General features: G+C 40.2%; 2 long non-coding RNA genes and 1 pseudogene across 3 annotated transcripts; all 3 read left to right on the forward strand.

The window, feature by feature from the left end:
* The first annotated feature begins 1,410 nt into the window (after positions 1 to 1,410).
* On the forward strand, positions 1,411 to 11,234 carry LOC139811498 (uncharacterized). Of its 2 annotated transcripts, XR_011731653.1 has the most exons (4): positions 1,411 to 1,608; positions 2,018 to 2,104; positions 9,802 to 9,905; positions 10,962 to 11,234. It is a non-coding gene; the product is annotated as an uncharacterized lncRNA (long non-coding RNA). The 2 variants fall into 2 exon arrangements; XR_011731652.1 differs by lacking the exon at positions 1,411 to 1,608 and having other exon boundaries at positions 1,870 to 2,104; positions 10,962 to 11,231.
* A 2,617-nt stretch (positions 11,235 to 13,851) lies between these two features.
* Positions 13,852 to 16,871, forward strand: LOC139811667 (uncharacterized). The gene is made up of 3 exons (XR_011731699.1): positions 13,852 to 14,013; positions 14,106 to 14,214; positions 16,274 to 16,871. It is a non-coding gene; the product is annotated as an uncharacterized lncRNA (long non-coding RNA).
* Positions 16,872 to 17,937: 1,066 nt separating this feature from the next.
* LOC139811834 (uncharacterized) lies at positions 17,938 to 19,663 on the forward strand (annotated as a pseudogene).
* The last annotated feature ends 1,966 nt before the right edge of the window (positions 19,664 to 21,629 follow it).

Genomic DNA, 21,629 nt, shown 5'->3' on the forward strand with positions numbered 1-21,629 from the left:
GAAGGCAAGAGAGACAGACTATCCAGCTAGCGAAAAAAAAATTATTCTGTATTTACTGGCCGGACAATCTGTCTCTCTTGCCTTCACTGGCCGGACAATCTGTCTCTCTTGCCTTCACTGGCCGGACAGTCTGTCTCTTTTGCCTTCACTGGCTGGAGTCTGTCTCTCTTGCCTTCACTGGCCGGACAGTCTGTCTCTCTTGCCTTCACTGGCCGGACAGTCTGTCTCTCCTGCCTTCACTGGCTGGACAGTTTGTCTCTCTTGCCTTCACTGGCCGGACAATCTGTCTCTCTTGCCTTCACTGGCCGGACAATCTGTCTCTTGCCTTCACTGGCCGGACAGTCTGTCTCTTTTGCCTTCACTGGCTGGACAGTCTGTCTCTCTTGCCTTCACTGGCCGGACAGTCTGTCTCTCTTGCCTTCACTGGCTGGACAGTTTGTCTCTCTTGCCTTCACTGGCCGGACAATCTGTCTCTCTTGCCTTCACTGGCTCGAAAGACTACCTGTCTTGCCTTCACTTATTTATTCAAAAATTATTCTGTATTCACTGAAAAAATCATATTTGATCAACCACGTTCAAATTTTGTCACCGCAATAACGAAATTATAGTCAAAAATAAAAAAATAATGAAAATTCTTAAAAATTTGAAAAAGTAAAAAAAAAAGCAATTAAAAAATACCGTAACACTCAAATTAATAATAATTAGAACGAGTCTGTATGATTTGAATATCGACGTCATTATTTTTTAACATTTTTCGAATATACAGCCGCCATATTGGGTTTCGTTATATTCAAATACGACGTCCCAATTGTTAATTTATGATCAACATCTTAAAATGTATCATGATATAAATTTTCATGAAAATTGAACGCAGTTTGTACGTTTTAAAGAACGAAATAGTTATTTTTTAGCATTTCACGGATAATTTGGCCGCCATATTGGTTTTGGACAAACTAAAAATTTATTTTTTCCATGGATTCAATGCTAACTACTAAATAAACACATTAACACATTTTTCTATGACAGTCTATAACTTCCAAGTAACGATTTCATCTGTCGTACCTCGTTACCCGCAGACTTCGGCCACCATATTGGGGTCCGCCATGTTGATTTTTCAAAAGGCCGCAGCTCTACTAAAACTACATATGTGTAGCTATAAAATGAGCCCCGAAAGAATTTTTTAGGTGACTCCAATTTTTGGACAGAGGGGGTGTCTGATTTCACGGAGAATGCCCCATATATATATATATATATATATATATATATATATATACATATATATATATATATATATTTATATATACAATTAATTTTTAATTAAGAGCCAGTAAGTAAATTGATAATAAAATAAATGGATAAAATTTATAATCAATATTAAACTTTTCAAATTACGAGTTTGTCACACGAATAAACAGAACGTTTCTGTGTGCGTAAGTGGAGGGAAGAACGCTAGTGTGTGTGGCTATGCCAGGCTATGCGCTTGGTCGCAGCACCGACCCCCACCATTCCCGGTCTTCTCTCGCTGTCTCTTGCATCACTTGCATGGCTCCGTGGGACCACGCAATCACGTAGTACGATACCGCACAGAAACAATCGTTTTAATTTCAGGTAATTTTTCTTTATTTAATAAATATTGTTCACACAAATATTTTTAAAAGTATTTTTGTATAATTTTTACTAATATGTACATTGTACATATATATTTGGCGATTTGTCGTTAAATTCAAAAATAGAGATTACGTGGCATAATGGTCTGCAAAAACCACGTTAATATCATAAAAATCATTTCAATGACTATCTTAAAATACATATATTTGCCTTTATAACCTTATTGAACGAGTCTCTAATGAAATTATTTATTAACGGCTTCATACTTAGTTGGAGATACAAGATAGAAATATGCCGATCCCAAATCTCCTAAAAAGCAGTTTAAGCATTAATTAAATGATTTAACCATGATTATTTAACCATTTACACGATTTTATAATAATTATTGTTCTTATGCTATATGTTACAGTATTGCTTTCCATCAGTGGATGTTAATGCAGTCTAGAGCAGCACCAAGTAGTTTGATAGAAAAGCAAAAGATTTATTTATTAGATATGTAAGTAAGAAAAAGTTAAATTTGATATAAACCATGCTTTCCAATATTAATCGTCAATACTGAAAATTCAAAGTATACGTCGGGGCGTCTCCCCTCTCGGGTCCTCCGTTTTCGGGCTGCAGTGCCGTTGTGCGGGCTATGTGGGTGCTTTGACAGGCCAGCGGCTGTTCCGGCTGCGGGCTCCAGCGTGACCCGTCCGTCGACCGTCCGTCCTTGGAAGCTCCCTGCTTTCCAGCCGTAAGTCCCTCGGTGCGGCATACGCCGTTACAACGCCGTGACCCTGGCCATCTGCTCCGCACTCCCTCGACCTGTAACGCTCGCAAGAGGTCTTAATCCTAACCTAAATGTTCGCTCTCCGCCCGCCCCGGGCGGAGGCACCATCCCTGACGCCTCCCTCGGCCGAGCTCCCATCTGGGGTGAGGGACGTGACATTTGTCACGTCACAACTCCCCGCTCCCAGACGAGTGCCGAGGGGGACGTCGGCCCCGGTATGCCGGTGGCCACCGCTCAAGCCTTCTGGAGTCTACTCCATACCAACATGACAATTTCCCGCATTAGTCCTTACTTTGCCGGTGACGGCTTCGCCCCGTCCGGCCCCGATCAGTCAATGCGTCTCTCCTTCCAACGTTACTCATCGAATCTCCGAATTACTTCCCCATCTTTTCCTAATCTCCGCCCCTGATCAGTCAAATCTCCCCTGCCGGACTACCGTTTACCGAATTTTCCTTAAGGGTCGGGGACAGGGGGTAATACGGTTTCACATCCTTGACATGCACTTTCCCTACGGTTGACCCGTCCAGATGTGTCAATTCGTACACCACCGGAGAGATTACCCGTTTCACTCGTAAGGGTCCCTGGAATTTCGGCGCCAGTTTTCCCGCAATATTCTGCGCGGCTGACGAAAGCACGTGCTGCCGCCTTAATACTAAGTCCCCGACTCGGAATCTCCGCGGTCGCCTACGCAGATTATAATGCGCGGCCTGCCTCTGGTTCGCCTGGTCCATATTCTCCGCCACCCATTCTCGAACGGCCCTCAGTTCGATCATCCGCTGGGACCACTCCGCCGGGTCCCGCGGCTCCACCTGAGTCACGTCCTCCCCCTGGTCACGCAACAAGTTCGGCGGCACTAACTCGCGTCCCAAATTCACGAACGCCGGTGACTCTCCCAACGACGAATGCGACGCGGTATTATACGCGAAACGGAACTGTGGGGGGTATTTATCCCACTCTCGGTGATTCCTCTCAATAAACGACACGATCATAGTTTTCAGGGTCCGATTGACCTTCTCCACGGGGTTGGCCTGCGGATGGTACGGCGGCACCGTGGCATGCGTGATGCCATGCTCCTCAGCGAAACCCTTTATCACGCAATTCACGAACTCAGTTCCGTTGTCTGTGAGGAGGATCTTCGGCGTACCCCACCGCGACACGATAAGATCTTCCAACGCCTCTTTAATTTTCGGGCCGGTAGCCGCTTGCAATGGCTTCAACTCGATCCATCTTGTGAATAAATCTTGGATCACCAGAAGGTACTGGCAGCCGGCCTTGCTGCGAGGCAAGGGCCCTACTATGTCCGCGGCGATCGAAGTCCACGGCGCGGCCCTTCTATAACGCGGCGGCCCATCTACCCAGCGGGACTAGCTTGCTCGACCTTCGTCCTTTGACATGTGTCGCACGTCCGAATGTACCGAGTGACCTCGCGAAACATATTTGGCCAATAGTACGACACGGCGAGACGCTGATATGTCTTTTCGACTCCTAAATGACCGGCCTGCGGCGCGTCGTGGGATTCGCGAAGGGCCTCGGCGCGTAATTCTCTCGGCAATACCAGCTTCCACCGGTCAAAATCCTCGACTATGTCCGAAATAACCGGTCGCGGTCGCAAAAAGTATAGCTGCCGATCAACTATTTTCCAGTGAGCAAACCGCTTCGGGTCAGTCGCTACCTCCCTATACCGCCTGCGATACCACTCGTCACTCGTACCCTCACACTCCTCGATCTCGATCGCGGCGTTTACTCTTCCGCCTTCCGCGCCTTTGTACATCCGCGACAAGGCATCGGGCACGTGGTGTAGGGCTCCCTTGCGGTACTCCACGGTGTAATCATACTCTAATAATTCTAACGCCCATCGGGCCAAACGACCCGTGGGATTTTTCAAGTTGTGGAGCCACCGCAGGCTACTATGATCCGTAACTACGGTGAACTTGTAACCTTCTAAATACGGCCTAAACTTCTGAATGGCCCACACCACGGCCAGACACTCTTGTTCAGTCACCGAGTACCGCTTTTCCGGGTCTGACAATACGCGACTGGCATAGGCTATTACGCGTTCTGCCCCTTCTAAGTTCTGAGTCAAGACCGCCCCCAACCCAACCAAGCTCGCGTCGGTTTGTAACATGAAAAACTCTTTAAAATCCGGGCATGCCAGGATGGGGGCCGCCATTAAGCTATTCTTAATGCTATTGAATGCATGAACTTGTTCATCCCCCCACTCCCAGCGCCTGTCTTTCCTCAAAAGGCGGGTCAAGGGCTCACTTAGCGTCGCGAAATCCGGTATAAATTTCCGATACCACGATGACATCCCGAGAAACCTACGCAATTGTCTCAATGTTCGGGGTGCCGGGTACTCCAGCACGGGGCGCGTCTTTTCTGGGTCCACTGATACGCCTCCCGCCTCCACCACGAAGCCTAAATACTTAACCTGAGATCTACAGAACTCGCATTTATCCATATTAATCGTTAATCCCGCAGCTCTAATCTTATCTAGCACTCGTTTCAGCCATTCGAGGTGTTCCTCGAAAGTTTCTGTCGCGATAATTATATCGTCTAAGTACGCGAAAACGAAAGGCTCCATTTTCGGGCCTATTAAATTATCTAATAGTCGTTGGAACGTCGCGGGGGCACCCGTTAATCCGTATGGCATTCGAACGAAATGATACAAGCCTTTTCCCGGGACGCTAAATGCGGTAATCTCTCGGCTATCTTTACTTAACGGAATCTGAAAATAAGCCTGGCTCAGATCGATTGTAGAGATATACTTTGCCGAACGTAATTTATTGAGTATCCCGTCCATTAGTGGTATCGGGTACACGTCCTTTTTAGATATCTTATTGACTCCGCGGAAATCCAGGCAAAACCGGTACTTGCCATTCAATTTCTTTACCATCACGATTGGGTTCGACCATTGACTTGCGGACGGTTCAATTATTCCGGCTGCTAACATTTTATCTACCTCCGCGCGAATTGCTTCTTGCACCTTTGGCGAGACTAAATAGCAACGTTGCTTTAGCGGCGGATGGTCTCCTACTTCTATTTTATGTTCGGTTAGATCGGTCAGACCGGGGTCTCCCGATGGTGCTACTATTTTCTGTAAAAATTTTTCAGATGTTTTTTCTGATCTTTGGTTAGCTCCGCGAGCCCACAAACGCGGGGGTCTGTTTCTTTTAACTGAAACTGGTAGCGGGCGCGAGGCCTATCCGCGAAGTGCCATTCCCCTTTTCCGAAGTCTAGCGTGATACCGAACTTCGTCAGGAAGTCCATCCCCACGATACACGGCACGGCCAAATCCGGCAATATCCCTACCGAGATTTTCCGACTCCGGTCTTTTAGATGGATGGAGAGCGAAGCTTCTTTATGAACCGGGGCTATTTGTCCGTTTGCCATTCGGATTGTTGCGCCCCCCTCCCGCGTGGTTGGAACGCCTAGACTTTTTACTATACGCATCCCCTCGCGACCGAGGAGCGTCATGTTCGACCCCGAGTCCACCAACGCTAACAGGGGCCGGCCGCCTATCCGGATTGTAAGATACTTCAGCGGGGGAAATTCGTCGGGATCGAGCGTCACGTACGAGAGTTTTTCTTCAGGGGTATTCGCGGTTCGGGTCTCGTTCTCGATAGTTGGGGGTGTAGGGACCCGTCCTGCTGACCCCCTTCCGCGTTTTCCGAACACCTAGGGCATGTCCGCGTCGTAAACCCCGGGTTCCCGCACCGGTAGCAATGTTGCCGTCGAGCCGCCCTGCAGGTCCTAGCCCGGTGGCCCGTCTGATCGCAGTTCCAACATTTTAAGTTGGAATCATCGGGAACCGATCTCGGCGCGGCGGCGTCGGTGGCCACTGCGGCGCTCCAAGCCTCTCTTCCGCTCGGGTCTCCCTGAGCCACGGCCTCCCCCGCGGCAACGGTATTCGGGGATCGCGGTTTCCCCTTCGGCGCGTGGTACGCTAAGTCCGGAAAAAGTGACTGTTCCGGTAGGGGGGTCTATACATCTTGTCCGCGAGGAGGGTTCGTTCCGTCCGCGTAGCCAAATCCTCCAACGTGTGAAAATCGCTAAACTCCCACCGACGGATCGCGAGCTGTAGCCGCGGTAGTAAGTTACGGTGGGCTAGTGTGAGCTGCTCCGGGAGGGACCACGGAGGGCTCATTCGCGTGAACAGGGACCGTAAGCAGGTTAAGTATTCGACCGCCGGCTCGTGTTTCCCCTGCGTTCTGCGCTGTATTTCCTCCCGAAGGGTCGTCAAATAGTCCGGATCGCCGAATCGACTTCGCCCCGCGTGCTCGAAATCCCGCCAATCCCGCCAATTTTCGCTTTCTAGTCTCACCCAATATAACGCGGTACCCGAGAGGAATAGCGGCAAGCACTTAAATAGTTCGGCGTTATCTACATGAATAATGGAGCGGGCCTCCTTAATCCGTAACAAAAATGCTTCCGCGTCGCTACCACGTTGTCCGGAGAAGTGGAGGTTCCACTTTCTCATGATATTATAGGCCTTGGCCGCGGATCCGCGCGTATTTCCTCTATCGGTATGGCGCGGCGGGTACTCCATTCGCGGCGGGAGTGCCCGCTGATAAGTATCCCCCCATGTCTTGTGGGGGTCAGGCGGGAAATTGTACGCCCACAGATTCACGAAGGGGTCCCCCTTTCCCGTCGCCGTGTCCTTCGGGGTCGTTCCCTGGGCCCCCTGTGGACTAGCGGTCTGTATTTCGATGGCAGACGGGGGTGGGGGTGGAGGCGGTTGGTCGTTCATCTTTTCCCGAACCGATTTTTCCTCAAATCTAGCTAAACGCGCGCGTAAGGTTGGTAGAATTCCGGCCGTGTCCAACCCCCGATCTTCTAAATGTTGAACCGCTTGTTCTTTCGTTAGGCGGTTGATCCACCGGAGAGGCGATTCAAGCAAGTCGTCCTCCCGCATGGGAGTCCTATTTTCCTCCCCTTATGACGCCCACCGAACGCGAAACCGAAGACAAAAGCAAAGTCTTTTTTTCTTTCCCAATACTCGGAATTACCAAGTACGCTATTACTCTCCAAAGCTTGTTATTCGGACGAAGAGATATGCCAGTCGCAATATTATCGAACGGTATTTACTTTCGCGAAACTTAACCGAAATCGAATCAACACAGCCCCCGAAACCGTAAACAGGCAGGAATTCGGCACAAGAAACGACGGAAAAACTCAAGTTCCCAAATACCGGCCGTGCGCGAACCAAAACAAAGTCGAGCGAAGCGGCCTTCACTCGGCGCTACGTACCGCAATCATGGCACCAAAATTCCAGGGCCACGAAATAATAATTCGAAAATCCGATCAAACATATAATTAACACAAGAGCACATAAAAATTCATAAGGAAACACATAAACATAATGATAGCACAAAATAAATTCACTTGCGCACGCTCTCTCTCCCGATTTTCGTTGATTGGTATTAAATTTTCGGGCGAGAGGCCCCACGTTGGGCGCCAAAATTTGTGACGACGACGACGATGTCCTCACGGTCTCGCCGGCCGTGGAGGAGCGCGCCGTCGCTTTCTTCACTAAGGATCCTTTTATGATTCGCGATATTCCTCTCCGAAACCCGGATGGTAGCTCGACTGAGTATTTTTATGATGTAATGTTGGGCGCCAGGTGCGATTCCTCGCACCACGATACACGAGATCGCAGTATTCTCAGGCGTGGGCTTCTTTGATTAACCGCGGTTGGAATAGGAGAGGGAGCGTAGCGCAATCAACACACTCGAGTAACAAGAAACATAAAATTATATTTCATTGTAATGCAGATAACAAGTGGAAGGTAAGCGTGTTTCACGGCGAACAAGCAGAATTCGAGTACGCGCCACGTGTCACCCCACGAGCGCGATACTCATTCCGTCGCTGAACTGCACGGCAATCCCGGTCGAATTCGTACAATACTATTCCCCAACATAAATTGCAGCGGATTCTACCCGGACGGTCAAACGCGAAATACTCGAAACGTCTACGTCTAAATGAGCGCAATTTCCTTACGATCTACCGCGACGACGCTGGGGATCTTCTCTCCCCCCGAGACGCACGAATGGCCTCACCCGTAAACGCAACACAACCGTGGGCCATTAATCCCGATGAAACGCACGGATATCTAATTACAAATGGCACGAACTTAACCGGCAACGACAACTACGAGACTCTCGCACGCGCGAGAGCCACTTCCCAAAACTACGGCACGGTTAAGCCAACGACGATTCCGAAATTACACGCGACGAGATTACCCGCAACGAAATTACACGCAACGAAATTACCCACAACGAAATTACACGCAACGAAATTACACGAAACGAAATCACACGCAACGAAATTACAATCACGCTGACTGTCGGCGGCCGTACGTTCGCATCCCCGAGACGGGCACTCGCGATCACTTTGTCGCACGGGCCCTCCCGCGGTATGGCACTCGGTATTATTCGATTACGGCTGATTCCATGTATTCCCGCGGCACAACGCGACTCCCGGGAGGGCCTTGGTATATTACCGCGATCTTACTTTGGTGAGGCTGAGCAGTGGCCTTACAAATTCTCCTGGTTCCGGCAGCTCGTCGTTCGGCTCGCAGGGCTGGATCTTGCCGGGATGGCGGCTCGCACGACAGTCGCGTTCCTTCGGCCCGGTGGGACCACGCTGAGCCCTCGCGCGCGCGCGCGCCGGTGTCCCTAGCCCTATCAGGTGCTGCGCCCTGGCACGCTGCCGATCCTTCTAGGCGACCGTCGCGCCTTACTAAGGCGCCCCTTGCATCCGCTGTCGTCCGCCGGCGGTAGTTTAAAAGCCCGCCTGTGTGAAACCGACTGTCCAGGCCGCGACTCATCATCCGGTTGTTCGACGGCCAGGCTGGACGGGCCATGGCTCGTCGACCGGTGGCGGTTTCCTGGTGGTGACCCCGTTCCTCGACGGGGACCTTCGTCGGGGCGTCCCCCCTCTCGGGTCCTCCGTTTCCGGGCTGCAGTGCCGTTGTGCGGGCTATGTGGGTGCTTTGACAGGCCAGCGGCTGTTCCGGCTGCGGGCTCCAGCGTGACCCGTCCGTCGACCGTCCGTCCTTGGAAGCTCCCTGCTTTCCAGCCGTAAGTCCCTCGGTGCGGCATACGCCGTTATAACGCCGTGACCCTGGCCATCTGCTCCGCACTCCCTCGACCTGTAACGCTCGCAAGAGGTCTTAACCTAACCTAAATGTTCGCTCTCCGCTCGCCCCGGGCGGAGGCACCATCCCTGACGCCTCCCTCGGCCGAGCTCCTATCTGGGGTGAGGGACGTGACATTTGTCACGTCACAACGTGTAACATCAACTACAGATTTTCAGTATACATAGATAGTGAATATCACAATACAGATTCATACTTAACCTACTTTTATGTTTAAAATATATAATTAGATGTAAATAATAATTACTGTTTTTGTATTATGTTGCAGTGTTACGTTGCTTTCCATCAGTGGAAGTTCACGCAGAGCAGCACCAAGCAGTTTGATTTCTATCAAACTCTTCTGAGCGACAGCTTTATTTATTAGATACATAAGTAAGAAAAATTTAAACTTGGTATAAACTGCGTTCCAATATTTTAATATCCAGTACTGAAAATCTAAAGTGTATGTATAACATTAACCATAGATTTTTAGTGAACACGTCATACTTAACCCCGTACTCTTATGTTTTAATATGTAATTATGTATGAAATAAACAGGGTGATTTTTATTTCGTGTGCCAATCATCTCCGCTATAATTATCTCAGAAAGTATTGATTTATTGGAAAAATGTTTCAGATAAAAGTTGGAGAGTTCAAGGAGGACCAATAGACAATTTTATTAGATTTTGAGTCCGGGACCTGTGTTAAGCCTAATAGGATCCAGGTCAAATTATTTAAATAGAAACCCCCTTTTTATGGTATCATTTTTTTTTACTAATTAATATAAACAACTTTTGTCTGAAACATTTTTTTATTTGCCTTATACTTTTTGAGATATTCAAGGAAAGCTTGGTATTATTTTCAATATTTAGCTTACAATAGATGTTTGTCAATAAATGTTCGTCGGAGTGAAAACTGGTACAGGACTTTTTGACTTGATTTGTACACATGAAAGCTTCAAGAAAATGTATACACAAATATTTAAAGAAATTAGGGTATTATTGCAATAGCATATTCTTGAGATCATATCAAGTCAAAAAGTCTTGTATCATTCTCCTCTCCGACAATCATTTATCAAGATATAAGCTAAATATTAAAAAAATTACCAAATTTTTCTTAAATATCTCAAAAAGTATAAGGCAAATAAAAAATGTTTCAGACAAAAGTTGTTTATATTAATTAGTAGAAAAAGATGATGTAATAAAAAAAGGAAGTTTTTATTTAAAAAATTTGACTTGGACCCTACTGGGCTCAACATGGGTTCCAGACTCAAAATCTAATAAGATCATCCATTATTCCTCTATATACCCTCCAACTTTTATCTGAAACATTTTTCCAATAAACCAATACTTTCTGAGATAATTAGTGAAGATAATTGGCATACAAAATAAAACTCACCTTGTATAATTAGATATAAATAATAATTACAGTTTTTGTATTATGTTATAGTGTTACGTCATTCTTTATCAGTGGAAATTCATACAGTGCAGAGTAGCATGGAGCAGTTTTGAAGAAGAAAGAGATAAACAGATAATATCAATATTATTTTCTTAATATTGTATGTAATACTATTATTAAAAATAACAATTTGATAAAATTTAATAATATTCATTAAAATGTTTTAATTTTTAGCAATATTAAATAAATATTATCTAATATTACACAAATAATATTATTGCGTTTACAATACCAATATTATTTTAAAATTGTATTTAACAATACTATTAAAAATAATTTAATAAAAATTATTAAAATGGTTTTTTAATTCCTAGCAATATTATACAAATATCACGCAAATATTATAGTAATTTTACCGTAATAGTAATATTACCGGTTATAGTAATATTACTGATATATTGCAGTAATATTACCGCAATATTACTGAAATAAATATCAGTAATATTACTGATATTTATTTTCGCCTGATATTCATTTTCGCGGACATTTTAATATTACTGAGATTATGTGCTGTGCGGGTTATAGCTATATTTAAGAGTTTAAGGGGATGCTGGACCCGTCTGTTTTACCGGCATTTTTTTATCGGCACGTAGTGTCGTAATTAATTGACAGAATTGAAAATCCTTCTCTAGAATTGCAGTACATTAATTAATGATTTAAGGGAACTCCGATTTTATATAGAAAACGAGAAAAAATTACGGAAGTACAGATTTCCTTATTCTACTTTTATCCCAATATGGCGTCTCGAGTTGCGGCGAGCTGTCAGCTCGTCACAAGATGTATTTCTCATATAAGAGATATACCATTGGTACGAACGCGAAAACAAGTTTCCCTGAATTGCACAACAATAAAAACATCGATAAACCCCCCAAATCAAGATTTGGAAGCGTAATATAAAAGTATGATGTCGATGTGTATCGTGCGTATGTATGCGTGTATCGTGCGCATGTATGCGTGCATTGTGGATAAGAATAGAGCGCAAAATAGCAGGAGATTACACGGAAAAAATTTTACGATTGTTGCAGCGCAAACCGCAGATGAGTTTCGCGTAGACCGTCGTGAGACAGGTTAGTTTTACCCTACTGATGACCAGTCATTGCGATAGTAATCCTGCTCAGTACGAGAGGAACCGCAGGTTCGGACATTTGGTTCACGCACTCGGTCGAGCGGCCGGTGGTGCGAAGCTCGTGGGATTATGCCTGAACGCCTCTAAGGTCGTATCCTCTCTAGTCAAAGGTGGCAATGATATCTCTAGGAGTCTCGTAATGCAAATTACCAACTGCATTACCAACGGTTTCAGATCGCAGTCGTCGCAGTTTGGGAGAGCAGTTGTCCCAAAAAAAGAGAGCATTTGTTTCTAATCGTGAACGCGAAACTCATCTGCGATTTGCGCTGCAACAATCGCAATTGCGTCAGCAACTGCCCCGAAATTTTTTCCGTGTAGTTCCGAGATATTCGGATAGAGGCGCTGTAAATTTCCATGGCATGCACCCCAATCACCGCATGCACGCACGCACGGTCGCACGCACGCACGCACGCACACGCTCAGAGATGAGTGTATAGAGGACGAGGGGTAAGAAGTGTGAGGTGAGGTTATACATCTGTCACCATATTACTACGTTTACGCGAGCGTTACTTTCGTAGTAACTTACGATAATTCCTTTGCGTAAACGGGATTTTCCTTCGCGTAAACGGGATTTTGTAGTAACTTACGATAATTTATTCCGCGTAAACGAGTGATATATCGTGTAAGTTACGGTAAATCTGAAGAATAGTGGCCTCCTCACCGATTTCGTTCAACTTAGGCTTAATCGACGCGCGTTTTTGCACGACGAAACGACCGAATCTGGCAGAAAAAAGTGTCGCTCTGCCCCGCGAAGCGAGATATTACCCAGTAAGCAAGGAACATTAAATTAACGTTTAGAAATATTGACTTTATGTGTATTTTTTAAACGTTTTTTAATAATATTATACACATATTTGAAAAATATTATTTCGTAATATGATTTTTCTGAATGTTGTTAAAATATTTTGAAAACGTTACAGAAAATATTTTTAAAATGTTACTCTGACATTTATTTGAGATCAATGCAACAGTTCAAAATTCCTTGTAATTTGGACTCAGAAATAACGTTGGTAGTATATTAATTTTCTGTTGTTATAATGTTATCGTTTTATATTGTGCGCAACGCTCATCGCGACAGCCATGATGTACATGATTATCCTACATACGATGCGTGAGTGCGTATACACGTGTGTCAATCGAGAAGTGCGGAGTGCTCTTTATTTACAGCATATTTATATATAAGTAGTAACTATTATATTCTAAAAGTTGTATTAATGATAAGAATTCAATTAACCATATACGTGCTATAATTATTTGTGCTATGAATAGTAGCTGGTGATGTAGGATTCATTTTCCGATTTACAAGAGAGATTTACAAAAGAGAGGAAATATCAATTAATTTTTTTACGTTCTATAATAGATTTGTCCTTGGACATTAAAAATATCATCAAGGTTCGTCAATGCTATTATTTTAATGGTACCAAACAGTGTAACTTTTTATAAAATAACCTCAAAATTTAGCGAAATATGTAAATGATAACGTATAAATAAGCTGGTACACTATGCATGAAGACGATTTGTTGAAGTATTGTGCGGCTTTAATACATCATTGTTTGCATATATCACTGTAAAAGTAATTTAGTATAAAATTGGTATAAAGTTGATAGATATGTAACAAACGATCAGTACAAACAAGACCAAAACTGACTTTTTATTATTTCTATATTTTTTCACATATATGTGCTATAATCACACTCTAAAGTATATAAATAGATTATTGTAAGCATATTTTATATGTACAGGACAATGAATATGTCTTAACATATGGGATCAATTGTTGTATCAAATTCAAAAAACCACCATTTGAAAAATTTGACCCTGGCTAAGATAAACATCAGTGAACAATATATTATAAGGAAAACTCTATACAAGATACTAGAAATGCTAAAAGATGACCAAGAAGCTTTTACACAAGTCGTAAGTAAAGCTGCTTATTATAATTAAATTATGTATATATTAAATTACAACTTTTTTCTTATCTAAACTATGTTGAATTCTTCTTGTTTTAGAGGCTATTAGACAACAATCCCTTGTAATACAGAGAAAGACTTGGAACACTCTATAATGGAATAGCTTAGATTTGCAAACATCCGTAAACAAAGGAAAAAATCTTAAAAGGTAAAAAAGTAATATAATGTATTTATGTCTGTTAAGTTAGCACCCTCCATAAAAAACCGGAATAACACATATGCAGAAATTAAGTGCTCTTTATGCGTTAATTATGTGCTCTATTCACGATTTTTGTGCTCGAGCGGTTTCGTGGGAAATTACAATTGAAACTGAGGGTGCTGGCTTAACGTAAGCTAGCACCCCCACTCATTAAAATTACATATAAAATAAAAAACTCAATATGCTAAAATTATATGCTTTTTATGTGCTTTCAAATGCCTCAAACAAAATTAGTCTATCTGTAATAGTTTAAAAAATATACGCAAAAAAAGATATATATACTACTGATATAAGAATAAAGTATCAGTTAAAATAGAGAAAGCGAAATAATTCTTGTCTTAAAATGTTTCTCGATTAATGTGTTCTCGAAATATGCACAATGAAATTTTCGTGCTTATCCCCTTCGACCGACCTGAACGTGAGTACCCCATACGTACAAGAGTACCTAACCAGTTAAAATACAGGTAGCAAATTGGTTTTAGTCTTAAAATATTCCTCAATTTATGTGCTCCCGAAATATGCACAATGATTTTAAAAGCATAAAAATCACATTAATTTTTTTTGTTAATGTAATTTTTTGATACAAATTTTTTAAATAAACAATTATATATATAATATTTAAATATTCTATTACCATATTCTTTTATACATCATAAAACAAATATATCCTTCAAGTATTAGTCACGCAATTGTAGCGTGAACTGTACTATCATTCATGTAATATTATCATGAAAAACAATACACAAGAGATTCTATATAAATACAAATTAAAGTTTACTAAAGAGTAACTAATTTTGAAAATTACATTTTGTTTCTATTATTAGAAAGGGAATGTTAAAAATTAATTAAACATATGTTTACTTATATGTATTTATATATTGTTCAGAATCTCAGTGACCCATTCTCCATAATATTTAGCAACTTTGCAATACTTACTCCTAACTCATATTAAATAACTTAAAAATGTATACAAATACATATACAAATACATATAAATACATATAAATAAAAATTTTTCTGAAATCTTATTAAACAAGTTAATCAATACATTAACCAAAACAAAAATCTTATTCTGTTTATTTTGAAAACACATAAGTTGAGGAACATTTTAAGACTAAAACCAATTCGTTATCTATATTTTAACTGGTACTTTATTTTTATACGTATGGGGTGCTCACGTTTGGGTCGGCCGAAGGGGATGAGCAAAGAAATCTCATTGTGCATATTTTAAAAACACATAAATTGAGGAATATTTTAAGACTAAAACCAATTCGCTATCTGTATTTTAACTGGTACTTTACTCTTGTACGTATGGGGTGTTCACGTTCGGGTCGGTCGAAAAGGATGAGCATAGAAATCTCATTGTGCATATTTTGAAAGCACATAAATTGAGGAATATTTTAAGACTAAAACCAATTCGCTATCTGTATTTTAACTGGTACTTTACTCTTGTATGTATGGGGTGTTCACGTTCGGGTCGGTCAAAAGGGATAAGCACGAAAATTTCATTGTGCATATTTCGAGAACACATTAATCAAGAAACATTTTAAGACAAGAATTATTTTGCTTTCTGTATTTTAACTGATACTTTACTCTTATATCAGTAGTATATAGATCCTTTTTTTACGTATATCTTTTAAACTATTACAGATAAACTAATTTGGTTTGAGACATTTAAAAGCACATAAAAAGCACATAATTGTACTGTATTAAGTACTTTATTTTTTAATATAATTTTAATGAGTAGGGGTGCTAGCTTATGTTAAGCCAGCATCCCCACTTTTAATTGCAATTTTCCATGAAACCGTTCGAGCACAAAAAACGTAAATAGAACACATAATTAGCACATAAAGAGCATTTAATTTCTACATATGTGTTATTCTGCTTTTTTTGCGGAGGGGGAGGGGTGCTAACTTAACAGGGGTGCTAATATATTTTGATACATAGACTAAATCACTGAAGATGTTACAAATATTTCTGAAGTTGAATGAGAAATTCTTATTTTCAGCAACTGTTTGGTAAAGATCCGGAAAGATTAATAATCTGTTTAAAAGGAAAGAATAAGAGTTTGGAAAAAAATAGTAAAAGAGTTATATTAAACTAGAGCACCTGTATCGCATTGCCTAAAAAAGAGTTAGAAGGCACCTTAATTTCCCTTATCCGAAGGTTGACTTCAAAAATCCCTTCCTAGGATCCCTTCCTAGAATTAATACTTTCTGAGATAATTGGCAGAGATAATTTGCAGAAATAATTGGCACACGAAATAAATCTCATAATAAAACCTATATATGTATATGTATATATTTGTTTACATTTCATAACGGCAATATAACATGGAAGTTACATGTAATATCACAATGTTATTCTTGTGATATATAAGGGCTACATAACATGGAAGAAACATGCAATTTAACATTTGTTATATGCAGGTAATATAACTGTTATAGATTTTTTTTTGGCGTTACAGTTATGTAACAAAAATTGTGTAATTGTTACGTAACACGCTTGGATCAATGTTAGTATAACTAGTAATATTCTGGTAATATTAATGGGGTGTAACGGAATAACATATACAATATAAGACTGTTGATTTGCTTACTACTCACGTTTTTCTATGTGCCCAGGCTCTTAAACCCTGCATCGTTTTATTTTGCTAGAGCTAATAATGATCTGCGCTTTTCATCATAAATTTTCAATTGTTTTTAAATATATATATTTTGTTTGAAAGGTTTAATATTGTGCAGAGGCCTTTTAATTTGCCTTAAGGCAAAAATTATAATTTACAAAATACATAATTTATAATTAATAATTATTAATAATTTACAAGATATTTATAATTTATATGATCAATTTATATAATCATCCATCCATATCGATAAATAACGTAATTAATCATCATGATGCATATTACCATTACATGTACCAATTTAGTAGAATGCATTTACGTACTGCTTCTATGTACATATAATAGATATAATGTCAATATTAAAAATTTGTGCAGTTATATAGTCTTTTTAAACTTAATTTGTTTCTTAAAATGATTTTTGAAAAATTATATATTTGCGCTGGTTGTGACATATGTAGACTATATATAACACTTACATCAAATTAAGAAGTAGCCTACCACGTAAGGCAGTTGGCTCACGATCCAGAGGTCCCGAGTTCAAATCCCACCAAGGTAAGTGTTTTTAAATACGAGAAAATATTTATAATCATAGACTGCATCTTAAGAAACAAATTTAGTTATAAAATGGTAATAAAATCTCGAAAAAAATAATTTTTTTACGCTCATTAGTACAGCTAGTATAACAGTTCGTGTAACTGTTACGTAATAGTTAAATAACACGTTATGTAACATGTTATATTGCTGAGTCAGAAATTGTAACTTACATGTAAGTTACATGTAACACTCTGGTTGATATAACCTGTTATATTCGGTTACATTGCCGTTGCATTGCTACTATATTACTGTGTTCACTCAAATCAGGTTATGATTCCTGTCATACCGACGAGATGCAGCGACTACGACCATGCCCTGCGGCCACACGCGCATGCTCAGTGGCCGCACGCGCATACAGCAGATCACGTGACAACTGTTTGGTTGGTAAGTCAGAAGTGTAACATAATTTGAAATGATAGTCTTTGGTTTTATTCATAAGTCATCGTGTCAAAATGCAGCTGCACGAGTTTTTGGCAGTGACTCACGATAAAGACAAATTAATAAATTATTTAATAGAACATAATGTGATAAGCAACGAAATATATTGTCCGAAGTGCAATAATAAATTAAAGTTAAACAGAGATAATTTCTCATTTCGTTGTCGGAAAGCATTATATGAGAAAGATAAACATAAAAAATATGTAAAGAAACAATGCACATTTAGAGGAACTGTTAGATTTAACACATGGTTCAGCAAATCTAAATTAAGCTTGGAAACAATATATGCAGGATGACTGCATATTTTATTATGTTGAGACCTCCGAGACTTATGTTTATGTGCACAGAGTTGCAACTTTCTCAGCACTCGGTTGTTGACTGGATTTCTTTTTGCCGAGAAGTAAGTATAAATTAATATCCTTAATACAATGAATATATGTTCAATAGATATCTATATATTTATAGAATTTGATATGTTGATTTGTTATAATAGGTTTGCATATATTGGGCCGAAAAGAACTCAACGAAACTTGAAGGTCCAATATAATCGTCGAAATAGACGAAGCAAAAATCGGCAAAAGGAAGTACAATCGTGGCCGAATAATCGACGGAAAGTGGATCTTCGGTGGATACGAACGTGGCACAAAAAAAATTTTTATTGTGCCAGTGCAAGACCGCACGGAAAAAACTCTGCTTGAGCTGATCAAGGAGTGGATTCTACCTGGGACGACGATAATGTCGGATTGTTGGAAGTCGTACAATTGTTTAAACAGTAAAGGCTTCCAACATCTGACAGTAAATCACTCGATGAATTTCGTCGACCCAGATACTGGTAATTACATTGCAAATATATAAAGAGCAACATATGCATTCGAAATACACAACACTAAACTTAGCATATATTACTAATTTCTATTTGTTTGTCTATTCAGGAGCCCACACTCAGAACATTGAACGTGTTTGGAGAGAAGTAAGGGCTAATATCCCACGGTATGGAACGCGTTCTTCGCATTTAGTGGGATATTTAGCTGAATATCTCTTCAAACGCGTTCATGCTTATGAAGATCGCTTAAGCAGTTTTTTCCGTGCAATTGCGGAATTGTATCCACCGAAGACTGTGGACGATGAAGCAGATGTCTCGGAGGCTACATAATTTTAAGATTAAGTTAGATCTGCTAAACCATGTATTAAATCTAACACTTCCTTTTAATGTGCATTTGTTTGCACAAGCTCGCGCACAAGCCTGAACTCTAGAATTAGATGAGGAAGGAACAAATAATAAGAATTCGTTTATTGAGAGAGAGATTGCGTTTAGTAATTTATGTAATTTGAAATGGCTAGATTGGGCAGAACTATACAAAGAATACCAACATTTGTTGCATAGGAGAAGGGAAACTGCCCGAAAACCTTCCCAGTATTCGTGAACAAAATTGTACATAAATAATATAAAAGACAATAGAAATACAATAAATGTATCAAATTCAGAAAAGAACAAATAATTGGTTATAGTAGAACAGTCCTTTCTTTAAAGTTATTGTCGAATAGACTCTAGATTCACTGATGTAATTTGTTATTAAATGAATTGATTCGTCATAAGAGGAATAAAAATAGTATGCTCATATATAATATTATCTCGACGTAGTCAAGATCAGAACTAGTTGTTATTTATCAAAGAAAGGATCGTTAAAAACATAGACATAAATCAATTAGAAACATAAATATCAGATATAATTCAAACAATCGGGGAAATAATGCATCAATCTTTTAGTTCAATCATGAATAATTGTCATCGGCCTTGTATATAATATTCTTCGTAATTTGAATATTGACTGAGTATTACAGAAATTGTGTACAAATCACGGCACAGAAATATTACTTACAACATGAGCTATTATTACGACACGAGAGATGAATACGAAAAGAGCAATAAGTTTTCAACTAAGTGTACTGAATTACAATTGTAGTAGGCCTTCAATCTTTGATTGACACATTAATTCGACAGAAAACAAACGCAATATTAGATAATACTAAATTGGCAGAATAATCACGGTGATAATACAAAGAATAATATATCGAGAGATATCATCAAAACGTATAAAAACTGGTAACAGAAGTTATCGCAAGTAATGTTGTTATAAACGTTATGAACGAGTCGTGAATGCTACGCAAATACGCACCGCAATGTTATTACGTGAAAATATAATTCAATATCTATTGGGAGATAGTCTCAAAAACGCAAGCAAAAGTAAATATATCTTATCGCAGACAATGTAAGGTGAAACGATTATAGTCCAGCAGCCACCGCCTGTTTTTTTCAGTGATTAATAACAGGCTAAATCTTCGTGAGTAGGTTCGGTTCGACAAGACGCCCAAGTCTTCCCTGTGAAAATTCTCGATAGAGGTAGCTAATGAAGTGCACAGGTGTAAAACATGTCAATTTGGTGGGGTGTCGAAATTGTCTAACTAACAGTAAGTTTTTTATTGAAATGTTAAGATAATTGAATAATAAACTCGGAAAAACAATTGTCCTACAAAATGAATGGTTTGACTGGAGCGTCCTCCGCTCCGAATATGTCCAAATAACGAGATCATAAAAATTATTAATAACCAGCTGATTTTTTGTATGCAGCTTAGTAAATATTTGTATAATGAAATGGCCACATAGTCCTACAAATTTGGTGGTACGTTTTCTCAGTCCTACGCTTGGAAGTTGTCGAATCCACGGTAACACTTTTTTCATTAATAACCGTAGGACAAAAAAAACATATGTTAAGTTAGTGCATTCTTTGCATAAATCAAACAGTGTCCTACCAAAAAATGGGTATGTATCGCTAGTCCTACAAGAATATTGAAAATAACATAATTTCGTAGTTGTAGTTTATGTAATTTGGGACACATGTATTCGTAAGCAGAATCAATACTTTTTTTAAATATAATATAATTAAATATAATATAATTGATAATATAATTGTAGTTGTATGAACTGTAATAGTATATGACCTGCCAAAATAAAACTAAAAAATGTAATTATAAAACTAATTAAATATAATCTTAATCTTCGTCGGATTCCGATCTCGACGCTTCGTCAGTTTCGCCTTGAACATCGTCTTCATCTTCGTCGCAATCGTCAGAATAAATGTCATCTGATTCTGTAACAAAATAATTAGGAAAATTAAAAATTCCAGCATAATCATCAATACGTAAGAAAAGTAATAATAGAATACCTTGAACATCAAAAGACAATTCTTCAAGAGATGGACTGTGGGGGCCATTAAACCAATAATAATGGTACTTGCTATCAATTAATGCCCATCCGCAATTTTCTGGATTCTTTTCGGTGGGGCTGCGCATGTGTGCATTACACCATATACTGCAGATGTGTTTGATGTTCGTTTAATCTGCTGCAATAGCTCTTGTTTGGTTGGCGGTAGCACTGAGGGATCGTATCCAACAATTTTTTTTTTTACAATCTTCTCGTCTTGATTGTTGCATTTGTAGCCTTTTTCAAACAACTCGTACTGTCCTTTGTTGACGTCATTTTTGGTTTTTAATGCATACAATCTGCACACGTATTCTTCAAGAACCCGGAATACCTCACTCGATGTTGCTAATTCGGCACGCCCGGTGTGCAGTTGTATAAAAGCTTCTTGAAATTTCGTATTTTTTTTTTTAATATCAAAAGGCCTCTTCTTTCCTTTCCGGTAGA

Source organism: Temnothorax longispinosus, chromosome 4 (assembly GCF_030848805.1).
Source record: "Temnothorax longispinosus isolate EJ_2023e chromosome 4, Tlon_JGU_v1, whole genome shotgun sequence".
NCBI lineage: Eukaryota > Metazoa > Arthropoda > Insecta > Hymenoptera > Formicidae > Temnothorax > Temnothorax longispinosus.